Raw genomic sequence first — 14121 nt, 5'->3', positions numbered from 1 at the left:
CACAGCCCCGCTTTGTTCAGCGGAGAGATCGGTGCTGTTGAACGGTCTGCAGCTGGATGGATGGAGGTCTTGAGGAGCCGACGATGAGAAGAAAGGAGCGTTGGCGCGGAGTGCCGATGCGGATTTGGAGCTGGGAGTCGCGGCTTGGAGTTTGAAGCGGATTATGTGGGACAGGAGAAGTGAACTAATCTCTTTTCGTCAATGGATGCTACAGCTTTGTGTTTGCTTTCAAAACTTAGCTTGTAGCAGACGTGTGCACATTTTCAGCATGACGTCTCTGATCCACTGGAGAAAGGACACTTTGATCCTCTCCTCTTTCATCTAGAACTGCTTCAGACAACAAAGTGTATGCAGAAAATTGGTGAAGATTGAACGACTGTCTGTGTCCTATGTGTTGTCTTGTGTTATTTTTGTTATTTTGACTTCAAAATGGCGCCGCGAGAGTGGCTGCCTTTCCAGCAGCTCCTTTATTTTGTTGTTCTACTTCTTACTTTCATAACTTTGCTGCTGTGAATTGGGAATTTCTCCATTGTGAGACTAATAAAGGTTTTTCTTATCTTATCTTATTATATGTATTTTTGGTGTACAGTGAGGACTATTTGGTCTTTCATTAAGAGAGCTACAGGCTGTATTAAGATATGTCCCATCATCAGTCTCGAAACAAAGTCCTGTGAGGCAGAAATTTTGCATGACCTCACCAAAAAATTGATTATTAAATTAAAATGAAATTAAAATTAAATTGATAAATACGTTAATTAAAAAAAAAAGTACACTATACTTTTGATGCTATTGTATTTGCGCCATTGCTAGCCGAGCGTTTCTGTACGAAACTGTGGAGGCGGAAGCATTTTAAGATGGAAATGTCAGTGAGAAAAGACTTGCTTTGGAAAATACTTCTGGAGGGATCCCAGTCTTTCAGAAAAACTCACATTGGTTGGGACAGATTTTGTTTTATTGACCGCTGCTTCCTTGTTTGTTAGTCACTGTGTTTGTTTCATGAGCCGCATTTAGTTCACATCACAGTTCATAGAGTCAATTGATTCGCGAGTAGTTGGCACTCCCCGTTCAAATGAAGATTTTTGGTCGTAAATACTTCATAGTGAAGATTATCGTCCCAATCTTTTTCAAGCATATCATTGGGACACTTTTCAGACAGAAGAAAAGTAGCGGCCATTTGAGTAGTCAGCTGAAAAATCGGTACAAAAACAGCCCAATTGTCTTCATGTGTTTTATTCAACCTGAGAGTCATAAACGACCCTCATAGCTTTTTTTTTCAACCTTCAATAACAATTTTGAACATCTTGAAGGAAACTAAGATACACATGTTCAAAAACATTAACAAGAATTTAGTCTTCAATTCACCTTCTATAGTTGTTTTCATAAACATGGAAGACAATGAATGGAATGAATATAAAGGATATTTTTACACAAATTGACGATTTAATGAGCCTGGCATACCTCGTAAAAACACTGAAGATTATTTAACCTGTGTTTTCACAGGACACACTGACAATAACTTTGATGTTTCAATTAAGCTAATGTACTCCATGTTGGCAATGAACCATGCATACAGTTCATGTTTTTGTAAACACTGAAGATGAATCCGACTCTCCAGGAGCACTGTTGCTGTTGGTAAATTAAACCAGCTTTTTATATTTTGGGAACTTAATAGATGCCTATGATGAAGAATTTGACTTTTTAAAAAAAATCTTGAATTAACCTAAAATACACATTTGCATAATCCTTGCGGATAATTTAGAACGGTAAACATAACCACCTCATACATTCTGTGTTGAACCCCCTGAACTGCTTGCCAGCCTGTGCCAGAGAACACATAGACAACCATTCACTCTCACAATCCAAATTTAGAGGGTCCTATTAATCTACTGTGCATGTTTTTGAAATGTGGGAGGAAACCGGAGCACCCGGAGAAAACCCACGAGGCTAGGTCCCAGAATCGAACCCACGACCTCTTGAACGGTGTGGCTTTCTTTCCTTAAATATCCATCCATCCATTTTCGGAACCCCTTTATCCTCACAAGGGTCGCGGTGGGTGCTGGAGCCTATCCCAGATGTCTTCGGGCAGTAGGCTGAGGACACTCTGAACCGGTTGCCAGCCAATCGCAGTGCACACAGAGACGAACAACCATCCGCGCTCACACTCACACCTTGGGACAATTTAGAGTGCTCAATCAGCCTGCCATGCATGTTTTTGGAATGTGGGAGGAAACCGCAGTACCCGGAGAAAACCCACACAGGCACGAAGAGAACATGCAAACTCCACACATGGAGACCGGAGCTGGAATCGAACCCGGTACCTCTGCATTGAGAGGTCGACGCGCTAACCACTGGAGGGCCGCCCATCCAATATATATCCTGTATTATATATTTTGTAAACCCTTTGAGGGACAGCGGTTACTACAGTGGATGGCTTATCACGTTATCAGGTTACAGGGTGCATGAAAGGGTTAAAGTAGTGCGGTCGTGCTGACTGAGAAGAGGATAACTGGTGTAAAAAATGGATAGATGGATGGATTTTTGACAACCTATCATTTTGAACGACATCACCTAATGTACTGCACACTATTTTGTCAAACGAGAGGAAAATTCACCGTATGCACATTTCCACAAACACTGACCAATTTTACGGAACTAACAGATGCATCTCAATTTAGAGTTGAGTGGAAAATGTGTTGATTTGAGTGAGTGAAATAGTTCATGTACAACTTAGAATATTGCGGGGATGCAGCGGTTCTTCGTGCTTTGCTACTGTGCTGTCAACGGAACATTTGTGACTCCAAGTTGTTTGTGTTCAATGTCCGCAAACTGTCGTATATGCCCAGAATTCGGGGAGATGAATGGACCAAATTGGCCATTAAAAAGAAGACGCGTGGTAACCTCCGGTAGCGGAGCGAGTGGCACAAGCGCTACCAGCATTGGCATCTTTGATTGGCACCTCAGCGCCGCCACGTAATTGACTTTCCAAAAAGAGAGGTAAACATCGCCACGGCCACGCTCGGAGGCCAGTCGTTGGACTGACCTTCATGGAGGCGAAGGTAAGCGAACCAAGTGAGGACTGCCGTGGGCACTTTGCAGTTACTAGCTGTCATCCGACTGCAGCTTTGACACCAGAGCTGTAATTTTTACCCAGCGTCTGATATTCCCTATTTCTCATTTCAACGTTGAAGGGAGGACACCTTCCTCAAGGTTCCTTACACGCTGGGCCATGTTTCTCCTCCGATAAGGCTGTGTGGTGTCTAGTGCGATGACTCACGCAATCGTGTTTTCATTTCAAGATTTATTTAGCTATGTCACATATTTTACATTGGAAAAAAGCTTGTTTAGTAGGAAAAAAGTTTTTGGGGGGATGAATGGCAACAGACTTGGCCAGTGAAGGAATGAAAAGTTATTTGTTCAATTGGGACATTCCCTGTGGCACACCTAATTGGCACACTAACGTATATTGTGGTTGGGAATCACTCATCATCTTGGGCTCTTGTTCACAAATGAGGAAAAACTTTTATTTTTTTTTACATTACCAGGTAAGAATAAGCGATATATTGCTATTGTTTTTGTTCACGTTGCTGCCAGTTTGGAATCGGGAAACCAAAACAAAGCATGTTCTGAATAGTCATTGTCATTTTCTCTTTCTAAAAACGAAAGAGGGGGGAAAAAAAAAATCGCTGAAATATATATACCGGTATATTTTTTTTTAGGCCATACCGGCCAATCCCGTGCCTGGGTGACAGCGGTCTTTCGAGGCTCGCACTGGCCTTGAGCTGACAAGCTATTTGTCCAGTTAATTGCACAACCCAAAGAGGCCGTGCGAGGATGCACGCCTGCGTTTCTCTGTGTTGTAAATCAAAATGGGACACGCAAATTGGCTGTGGAATATTTAAACATGTCCGCCGCCGGATTAAATTGCTCTCACATGGGCTGCATGTGTGCAGTATTAATGGGAACCACTAACGCACGCACACTTGCCAAACATTTAGGAAGAATGTCGGGAAGTTTAATTGGTCATAATGAGTGCGTTGCATAAAGAAAAAAAAACTTTAGACATGCAAGCCGGTGTGATGCCTGTGAACATTATTGTATATCGGGAAGCCATACTGATTCAACATTTGCAAACACAGCTACCGGAGAATTTTACCATTTCTGTTCTTCAAAAATGTTCTACGGTGCCACAAGGTGACGCCAAAGCCCGGTTTAATAGAAAATAGTATGTTGGTGTTGTTAAACTGTCTAGTCAAGTCAACTGTATTTCTCGAGCACTTTCAAACAGCCATCGCTGCATACAAAGTGATGTACATGGAGCAATTTAACATATACAATAAACAGTAAAACAAATCGGTAATAAAGACGGTAGAAAGCACCAAACAGTAAAACCAAGAACAAATCTAAGCCATGCTGAGTCGAATGCCAAAGAATACAAGTGAGTTTTGAGACTTGCCGAATGTTCAGTGGGAGGTCATTCCAGAGAGAGGGACCAGCAACAGAAAAGGCTCCATCCCCTCTGAGCCTCAGTATAGTTCTTGGTACTACTAATAATGTCTGGTCCGCAGACCTGAGGCGCCGGGCAGGTGTGTAGGGGCGGATGAGCTCAGAGAGGTAAGGTGGCGCGAGATTATTCAGAGATTTAAAAACAAAGAGGAGGATCTTGAAAATAACTCTAAAATGAATGGGGAGCAAGTGAAGGGATGCCAGAGTAGGAGTTATGTGCTCCCTCTTACGAGTACCAGTCAAGAGGCGAGCAGCGGCATTCTGGACCAGCTGGAGACGCTTAATGGAGGACTGGCTGACTCCAAAGTAAAGGGCATTGCAGTAATCGAGCCGGGATGTGACAAAGGCTTGAATTACTGTCTCAAAGTGTTCATGACAGAGGAGAGGTTTTATTTTGGCCACCTGTCTAAGGTGAAAGAAGCTGGATTTAACAACGGCACCAATTTGCCGATCAAGTTTGAAATCACTGTCCAGTTTAAGGCCCAAGTTTGAGAATGAAACTGATACAAGAGAGATACGTATTTGTGCATCAGGTGGGAGTTTAGTTTAACCTGGGTTGTTAACGGAAAAAAAAGTTGTGACTGAGCACACTTGGGAGCATTTTTTCCCCCGAAATCATCGGTAAGCAATTCATTTTCAAAGATTATCAAAGACGAGTTTGAAATGATAGTGCTTTGGGTTTATATTTTGGGGTGAAATTAGGTTCCAAACAATTATGAAATCACTTTAAGGGTTATTCATTATTTGCAAGTTATTTGTGCTGTGGCTCGGTCGCTATCCCCCACGAAGAGCGAGGGTGCACTGTATTGTGTTGCCCTTTTGCTTTTTTCTGCCTTGAACCGAGTTCATGGATAAATACAAAAGAGCAGTGGAGTGAAATGAGGTGCATTTGATTAGTTTCGGCAAAGATGGCCGCTTTCGCTTCCTCTGCTCAATCTTAATTAGTGAGCTGAGACGCTTCCGCAGACTTGATGAGGTCAAAGATGTTCATTTTCCACCTCAGTGGGGACTCTTCCCTGCATCACCCCATTTTAGTATTGACACTCTGGGGGGCGGGTAATCATATTAGCGACTGCTCACCAATACCACCACCCCCAGTCTATTTTTAGATTGCGGTTTATTTGTCGTCATTTTGCTTATATCTTTTGGTCCAGGTGGCAGTTCCGATTGAATAATATTAATATTACAACCAGGATATTGTGTGAATTCGTGTATCCATCCATCCATCCATCTTCTACCGCTTATCCGGGGCCGGGTCGCGGGGGCAACAGCTTTAGCAGGGAAGCCCAAACTTCCCTCTCCCTAGCTACTTCTTCCAGCTCTCCCCGGGGGATCCCGAGGCGTTCCCAGGCCAGCTGGGTGACATAGTCTCTCCAGCGTGTCCTGGGTCTTCCTCGGGGTCTCCTCCCGGTGGGACATGCCCGGAACACCTCACCAGAGAGGCGTTCAGGAGGCATCCGAATCAGATGCCCAAGCCACCTCATCTGGCTCCTCTCGATGTGGAGGAGAAGCGGCTCGACTCGGAGCCCCTCCCTTGATGACCGAGCTTCTCACCTTATCTCTAAGGGAGAGCCTGGACACCCTGCGGAGGAAACTCATTTCGGCCGCTTGTATCCGGGATCTCGTTCTTTCGGTCACGACCCATAGCTCGTGACCATAGGTGAGGGTTGGAATTCGTGTAAGTGTGCGCAAATCATCATATTGATTTCTATCGTGCATGGTGGCAGTTATCATGAATAACTAGTGAGAGGCATAATCGCATCAAGAATAAGAATAAGAAAACCTTCATTGGTCTCTCAATGAAGACATTCCCAATTACAGCAGCAAAGTTATGAAAGGAAGAAAGTAGAAGAACAAAAAGTATCGGAGCTGCTGTAAAGGCAGCCAACTCTGGCGGCGCCATCTTGAAGTCATAATAACATAATAATACAACACAACACATAAAAATAATAATTTATGACACACTAATTACAAGAGATGAATGTGTCACGGTAAGGCGGCTTTGAGCATCCAATTGTCAGGAAGCAGGGCGGCTGGGGAAAGTGTGCACCTTTAATTCCCCAAAACATAAAACAAAGAAATCGAGGGATTTTGAGATGATGAAAACTAAATTAAAGAAAGTCCCAACAAACACAGAGTAAGAGTAACCCCCCCCAAATAAATAAATAAATGAAAAAAGGGTGGGAGGATTCTCATTTTAAATCTCAGAATTCTGACATTAAAGGAGGAGTAGGCGGGTCTGAAAATGGCTTGTAGTAAATTTAAATTGGCTCATCTGTCTGATATTTGCGAAGAGTAGCGTCAATGAACCATGGCATTTACAGTTACCGCCTCTTTACTCCAATACCCCGATGGACTGTTATTAATTGCCGTAAGTGGATGACAACTAAGGAAACGGTTTGAAACGCCAGTAGATATGATTGCCTTATGATGTCGAGAAGAAGCATACCACATGTGTCAAGGCACTGGGATGAGTGTATCAAGGAGCACGAGCGCAGAATGAAAAAGCTCCCTGATGTCAGTGACGGTGATTAAAGATGACATGGTGCACACAGGCGGAGAAGGAAGAAGAAAAGTGGAAGCAGCGTCTGATTTGGGTGCCGCCTGGAAAAAAAAACCTTAAGACAATTCCACCTTTTGATTTGTCTTCTGTCTTGGGCTCTTATTTGACGTTTGAGGTGACGGGGGAGGGTGGTGGTTCGGGGCAAGCCATGAAAAACACACACGTGTACACTTGCAAAAACATACAAAAACACATTAATCGGGCACACATTGCTACGTTTCTGACCGGCAGGACCTAAAAACTTATGGACTTTGCGGGTTAAATAGAATCCTGTCCCCTTTTCTTGCTGTAGGAAACCCGAGTCCAAACTCACCATGTGGTTACACCGACTCCAGGCTCCTGGCCCGTCTTCACTCAATGTGTAGTTAGTGCGCACGTCAACACTTGAATGTACTGAAGTGCGAGTGTGTGACTTAGTTAGACGTTGTTGAATAATGATTCATTTTTCACATTTTTAAGCCTCTCTCACACTTTTTCAAAAAGTCTCATGTCATTCTATACCATCCATGTCATGTATGCGTGATGGTAGTGGACCCCCAAAAAAAACGGTGGGCAGGAAAAGCAGGGTGTACTAATGCATAAACAAAACCACTTGCAGAGCAACACTGGAAAAGCTAAATGGAAAAGACAATGTCCTGAAAATACGACACAGACTGATCGAACCCAGAGAACGAAATACAAGGTGATGACGCAACAAGGAACATGGATGAGACACATAGGGCCGAGGGAGCGGATTGGTTGACACAAGGGACCCGCATGACCAGAACAGGCGGTAAGACAAAAGCACACGAGGAAACAAAACGACAACACCAAACCAAATGTAATCTTAATCATAACAGACTCATGACAACCTGCTGTCAAACTTCCACTCCTTCTGCAGTCGAAGAGAAATTGAAGCAAAGTGGAGAAATCCCCCAACTCCCGGAGATTGTGCTAATCTCTTCCTTTACATTCTTCATTCGATCCCAACAAACAAAATCCCGACAAAATTTATGGAAATCCTCCCCCGCCCATTCTTTCAGATATCACCTGAAGCCCTCGTTACATACGAGCGAGCCGTGGAAACTCAAAGCGCCAACGGCATTGTACTCTGTCATAATGACTTCAAGCGGGGCCGCTTCATCATGCTGCCTTCTTGTGTTTACACGTTACTTTGAAGTCAGCATCGCTCGCAAGTTTGGTGCAGATTGCGCTTCTTTTGGATGAAAAGGTGCTAATCTAAGTTTAAGGGACGCTTTGTGTGTCGTCGGCATGCGGAAAGCAGCGAAAGGATTAGACAAATATGAATTTGGGGTTACTATTGAATACGATTTTTTTTCTAAAGTGCTGTTGTTCATCTCCATTCCTGTAGGTGGCAGTAATCATGCACATGCAGTATTTTTATCCTACAAACAGACTGACCTTGGCTTATTTAAAAAAAAAAAAGAAAACAAAGATTTTTTAAAACCTTTTTGGGAAGCCAAAATTTGGCTGGAAAAGCTTGGCTAGAAAAGTAACAAATAAAAATTATAGAATAAAAGAACTATTCGGATGTTGTGTCACTAAAGCAAAAATTCTTCATCAAAGTCACTCTAGTGCATAAAATATATCTTTTGACAATACGCTTGTTCCCTACATTCTGTTGTTCCAAATTGACCAATCCCCAATTTTACAGCCAATGACTAAAAAATGGAAAGCGTTAGAAAATCTTGAGTTTTGTAGTTTCTGTGATTACATCGTCATGAAAAACAATATTCTGTGACTCTCCAGAGATCAGTATGTCTCTAAATTGGATGGCATTCAATTGTTTCACCCTTTTTATTCAATAGTATCCATTTTTGGAAAATGGATGCCATTGAAGGAGTCTGCATAATACGCGGCAATGGTGAGCCGTGTTTTTCATGCACTTTGTATTTGCGATGTACCTTATTTTTGAATGCACGTCTAAACGTTATCATAGTGACCAGAGAGTCGTTGCGGCCAGATAGGGCATTCCTTGTATCATGATTCATGTTTATTATAATGTATGTCATATAACTGTTGAGGTTGCACGGATTTCACAGCGTCGTGTTTTGGCCGCCATTTTGCATCCTTTACACGCAGTCTGCCATCAAGCCCCAGCAACGCACGTGTGGTGCTGTTTACATTGGACTTATGGAGTGTCACATTGCGCCGACAGGTATTTACAATCAGCATTAACACCACCACAGAAAACTAATCCAAGAATTAGCCGAGGATAACCGCAAATTAACACTTGGCCTTTTATTATACGCGACAATGGGGCGTCAATCGGTGTCTGTACATAAAGAACACGTCACTCACGTCTCCCTGGGAAATGCTTTTAGCCGAGCTTTGGAGTTTGGCATTTTTTTTTTCCCCTGGAGGAAGCGGCTTGAAGCTGTCACAGTGGCGGCGGCGATGATAACGCGGGGTGGAGAGTGACACCTGGAGAATGACACATGAAAGGGAATCAAATTCTCCCCCGAGACGACTGTATGGAGAAGATACCGAAGCCCTCTCTTCAAACGCCTGCCATATGTCTCTGCAAATAGGCCAGTGCATTAACTTATTTAAATGGGGGGTCAGAGGCACAGTCCCCAATTGCTAAAAACACAGCAAATTGAGTCGTTGTGCTGCTAAATTAATGAGTTGTCATCCGGTTTATTCATAGGCCATCCATCCATTTTCTAAACGCGCTGAAAAAAAAAATGCTGTGGTGGAATTTTATTTTGTCAAGTGGCTGCAAAAAATAAAATCATCTGGATCTAGATACAGTGGTACCTCTACTTAGGAAATTAATTGGTTCTGGAAGACATTTCTTAACTTGAAAATTGTGTAAGTAGAGACGCGTTTTCCATATAAATGCCCTAATCCGTTCCAAGCCCACCAAAATTCAGACATAAATGTTTTATAAGCATAAAATGCACCAAGATATGTCACAAATACATGTTACAATTAGATCATAGCACAAAAAATGAGAGTTGTGCATAATGTGAAAAACAAAGAATAAAGAATAAAAATGATGCTCATTTAACATTTATCTGCGTCCTCGTCCTTTTTTGCCATCTTTAGTTCGTGTTCTCTCTCAGAAGTGGTTTTTGCCTGGTGTTTTGCAAAGAACTCATCCAAGGACGTTTGCTTTTGTCGGCTTTTAAGAATCCTTCGAAAATGTCCAAGGCAAACATCAGCGTCGCGAGCGATCGCCAGATCGAAACTATCAGAACACCTCATGGGCCGAGGGTCGAATGACGAGGACGCTGCATAGACACAGATCAAGGTCCCTCTTAGCCAATGGGATGCCAGGAAGATGCCAGGTAATAGCCAATGGCAGAACAGTTATAAGTGTGCTGCGTTCAGGAAACTCAGAGCCGAAAATAGCAGACCATCCTGTATTTTACCTTTTGTATCTTGAAATTTCTTTTGTTCGAAGAGGCAATATTTTCCTGTTGATGCATTTCGTAACTTTCAAAAATTTAGTATGAACAGACGTCCGTAATTGTTTAAAGTGAATGTGTGGTCTACTTAAAACATGTATCTGGATGCATATCATTTAATTTCATGTCACCACTTGACATCATAAAATTAAGTAAATTCAACTCATATTTTTTAAGTGCATAAAGACCCATTCATCTTCCTAACCGCTCGATCCTCACTAGGGTCGCGGGGGGTGCTGGAGCCTATCCCAGCTGTCTTCGGGCAGTAGGCGGGGGACACCCTGAATCGGTTGCCAGCCAATCGCAGGGCACACAGAAACGAACAACCATTCGCACTCACACTCACACCTAGGGACAATTTAGCATGTTCAATCAGCCTGCCACGCATGTTTTTGGAATGTGTGAGGAAACCGGAGCACCCGGAGAAAACCCACGCAGGCCCGGGGAGAACATGCAAACTCCACACAGGGAGGCCGGAGCTGGAATCGAACCCGGTACCTCTGCACTGTGAAGCCGACGTCCTAACCACTGGATTACCGGGCCGCCCTGCATAAAGACCCAAAAAAGTTAAATTATAACATTTACAAAATGTACACGGAAAGCAAAACAACAGATAATAAAATGGCATGATCTAGAAAATGTTACTTATGATTTCAACTTGATCCTGCTTGTATTATGAGTGGCTGAACAAGTTTCCAAACGTGTGCATTTGATTTAAACCCTGACTGTGGATAGTATGATCAACAATGACTTCTCAGTTAGAGATTGTAGTTATGCTCAAGTGCAGGTGTTTGTCCTTATGGCCACGCCTCAGTGAGACTTTCATCTTGGCCAGCCCACCAATACATTTATGGCTACACCTCTGATGAAGACCACCACCACCACCATCATTATGATCATATTTTCCTTCTTCTCATTCTCAATTAAGTACCAGGCAGTGCTTGCTTTGGCTTTTATGAAGCACGGTGAAAATATTTGCTTCAAGTTGTGAGAGTCGTTGGCTGTCTCACACTCAAGAGCGTCTCAAAAGGATGCACTTACACCAGGCACAACCGTGCTGCGCTTGAACCCACTTGACACCTAAGGTCTGGTACAAGTATGCTCACCGTCCGTTGGCATGCTTCAATAAATGGAATGAATCGAAATCAGAAGCAGTCAAAAAAAAAAAGTGCATCTCACATTTGCTTCGCAACACACGTGTCGCTCCTCTTGCAAGTTACGTATGACAATCACCACCTTGCACAACAGTAATAAAATAAAAAGATAAAGGTAGACTCGTTAGCTGGCTTTCTTTCCCGTTTGTCTCCAATTCAGCGTTTCCTGCCTCTCACTGTGCGGCAGATTGAAGACGTCGACTTGGAGTGGGGGATGGAGGGGGGGCGCTCATCTCTGGTAATTTGGCTAATGGGCTAAAATCCCAGATCAACTTTTAGCAAATGGGTCTTTTTACGAGGCCCAATCGCAGGAAGAAACGTTCTGCTAATGTCATGGATGATAAACATGCAATTGAGCAATGGCGGCGACGTGATGAGGCGCTTTTTTTGGTGCCGCAGCTGGAAGCCCCGCCGCTGCCGTCGCCACCGACTGTATCTCCCCGTGGTAATAACGAGGAGATCTATTATATGGATCTGCGCTCTCACTCTGATTTGTAGTGACACTAAATCATCCAAACAGCAGCCGTGTATTTTATTTTTTTGTTAACTTCTATGGGGGACTTTAAAACTTTGTTTCGCAGGATTCATGACCGCAAACTTTCTTTTTATTAAAGGCTGCATTAAATTCTGTTACCATTTCCAGGCTAATCCCAAATGACAGCGGAATGGCCAAAGAATGTGTCCACATTTGATATATTTGTTCAAAGTTAGTGCGTTGGGCAGCGAGCTCAAACTATAAAGTATACTGCATATCTTGTGCCTGTGTGAGAGTGTCCGATAAAAATACACAAAATGGACAAAAGGGAGTCGGATGAAAGACATTATTGCGGAGAAGGATTTTTATTTAAAAATATATTTTTGGAGGAGTTTGCTGTCGAAGAGCAAGCCCCATCAAACACCGATGGAATTAATTGCACCCTTGCAAAAAAAAAAAAAAAAACTCCCAAAAATCTAAAATGATTATTTTTTAATTTGGGATTTTTGTTCTTCAGTGGGCGGCCCAGTAGTCCAGTGGTTAGCACGTCGGCTTCACAGTGCAAAGGTACCGGGTTCGATTCCAGCTCCGGCCTCCCTGTGTGGAGTTTGCATGTTCTCCCCGGGCCTGCGTGGGTTTTCTCCGGGTGCTCCGGTTTCCTCCCACATTCCAAAAACATGCGTGGCAGGTTGATTGAACACTCTAGATTGTCCCTAGGTGTGAGTGTGAGTGTGAATGGTTGTTCGTCTCTGTGTGTCCTGCGATTGGCTGGCAACCGATTCAGGGTGTACCCTGCCTACTGCCCGAAGATAGCTGGGATAGGCTCCAGCACCCACCGCGACCCTAGTGAGGATCAAGCGGTATGGAAGATGAATGAATGAATGAATGTTCTTCAGTGAATAAATGCATTTGAATTAAATTTCCTTATATTATTGCGGACACATGCCACATTCAGTTGTGGTCGACCTACCTGTCTTGAGATCATTGATGAATGCAGAAGTCAGCACGAGAAAAATAACATTGATCAAAGACCGCAGCACACCGAGACACTTCTCTCTAAAACTTCCAACCCAAATATTTTTTCAATATCTTTACACGCACTACACAAACCAAACTATCCACCTTTTTTTTTTGACATGCACCTGCTTTCTTTACGATCGCTAACCACCCACTCTCACTCTTCCACACACCACAACCAAGCATCCCAGACTGAAAACGCTTTCAGTAGCGAGGCGCATATTTGAATTGTATTTTATTTTATTTTTTTTAATGACAAAACCAAAAACACCATCCATCGAATTTATAGTCTTGCTGTGCTTCCAGTCAGTATACGTCCATTTGACAACAACTCGACATCACCGTCTCACAGGCAAAGCAGGGAGGACAGCAAACAAGACCGTGTACTGTACCGAGTATCTTAGCTTTAATTAGTCTGTCTTTGTCGCCCCGAGGGGAAGAGAGTGTGAGCCTACGAATGGCCTACATTTACAGAAATGAAATGATTAGCGTATAAAGGCAGCTAACACCATAAACGCCTGAACGTACTTCAAGATAATGTAGCTCTCATTTTCCACACATTCTGCCTTCTCCCATTCATATTCAACGTAGACTTGAATGGCGGATGGCGTGTCTATTGTTCTGCCGTACATTGAGAATACGCCATCGCCTCTAACGCGCTCTTTTGACATCTTATTTTTTGTCCTTCATCCCCGAGCGGCTCAGAAAGCAATTTGGTCGCTAGCATGGCGACTGAATGAAGTGACGGAAGGACAATACGTCGCTTCTCATTAGCGCTAACGGGCCGACCGTGATGGAGGAGGACGAAGAGGCCGATGCCACTCAACAGCCGGCAACGGGACTGCAGATTGGCTCACCCTGGAGGTCAAAAGCACTCTGGATGCTAAACTCACACACACACACACACACACACTGCTGAGTGTGTGGATATTTCAGACCTGTGCGCACTCCCGCAGTGAGGGGCAAGTGATTGGCAGGGAAGCCGTGTCTCTGTTT

This window comes from Hippocampus zosterae, chromosome 4 (genome assembly GCF_025434085.1).
Source record: "Hippocampus zosterae strain Florida chromosome 4, ASM2543408v3, whole genome shotgun sequence".
NCBI lineage: Eukaryota > Metazoa > Chordata > Actinopteri > Syngnathiformes > Syngnathidae > Hippocampus > Hippocampus zosterae.
This window is presented reverse-complemented; position numbering follows the sequence as displayed.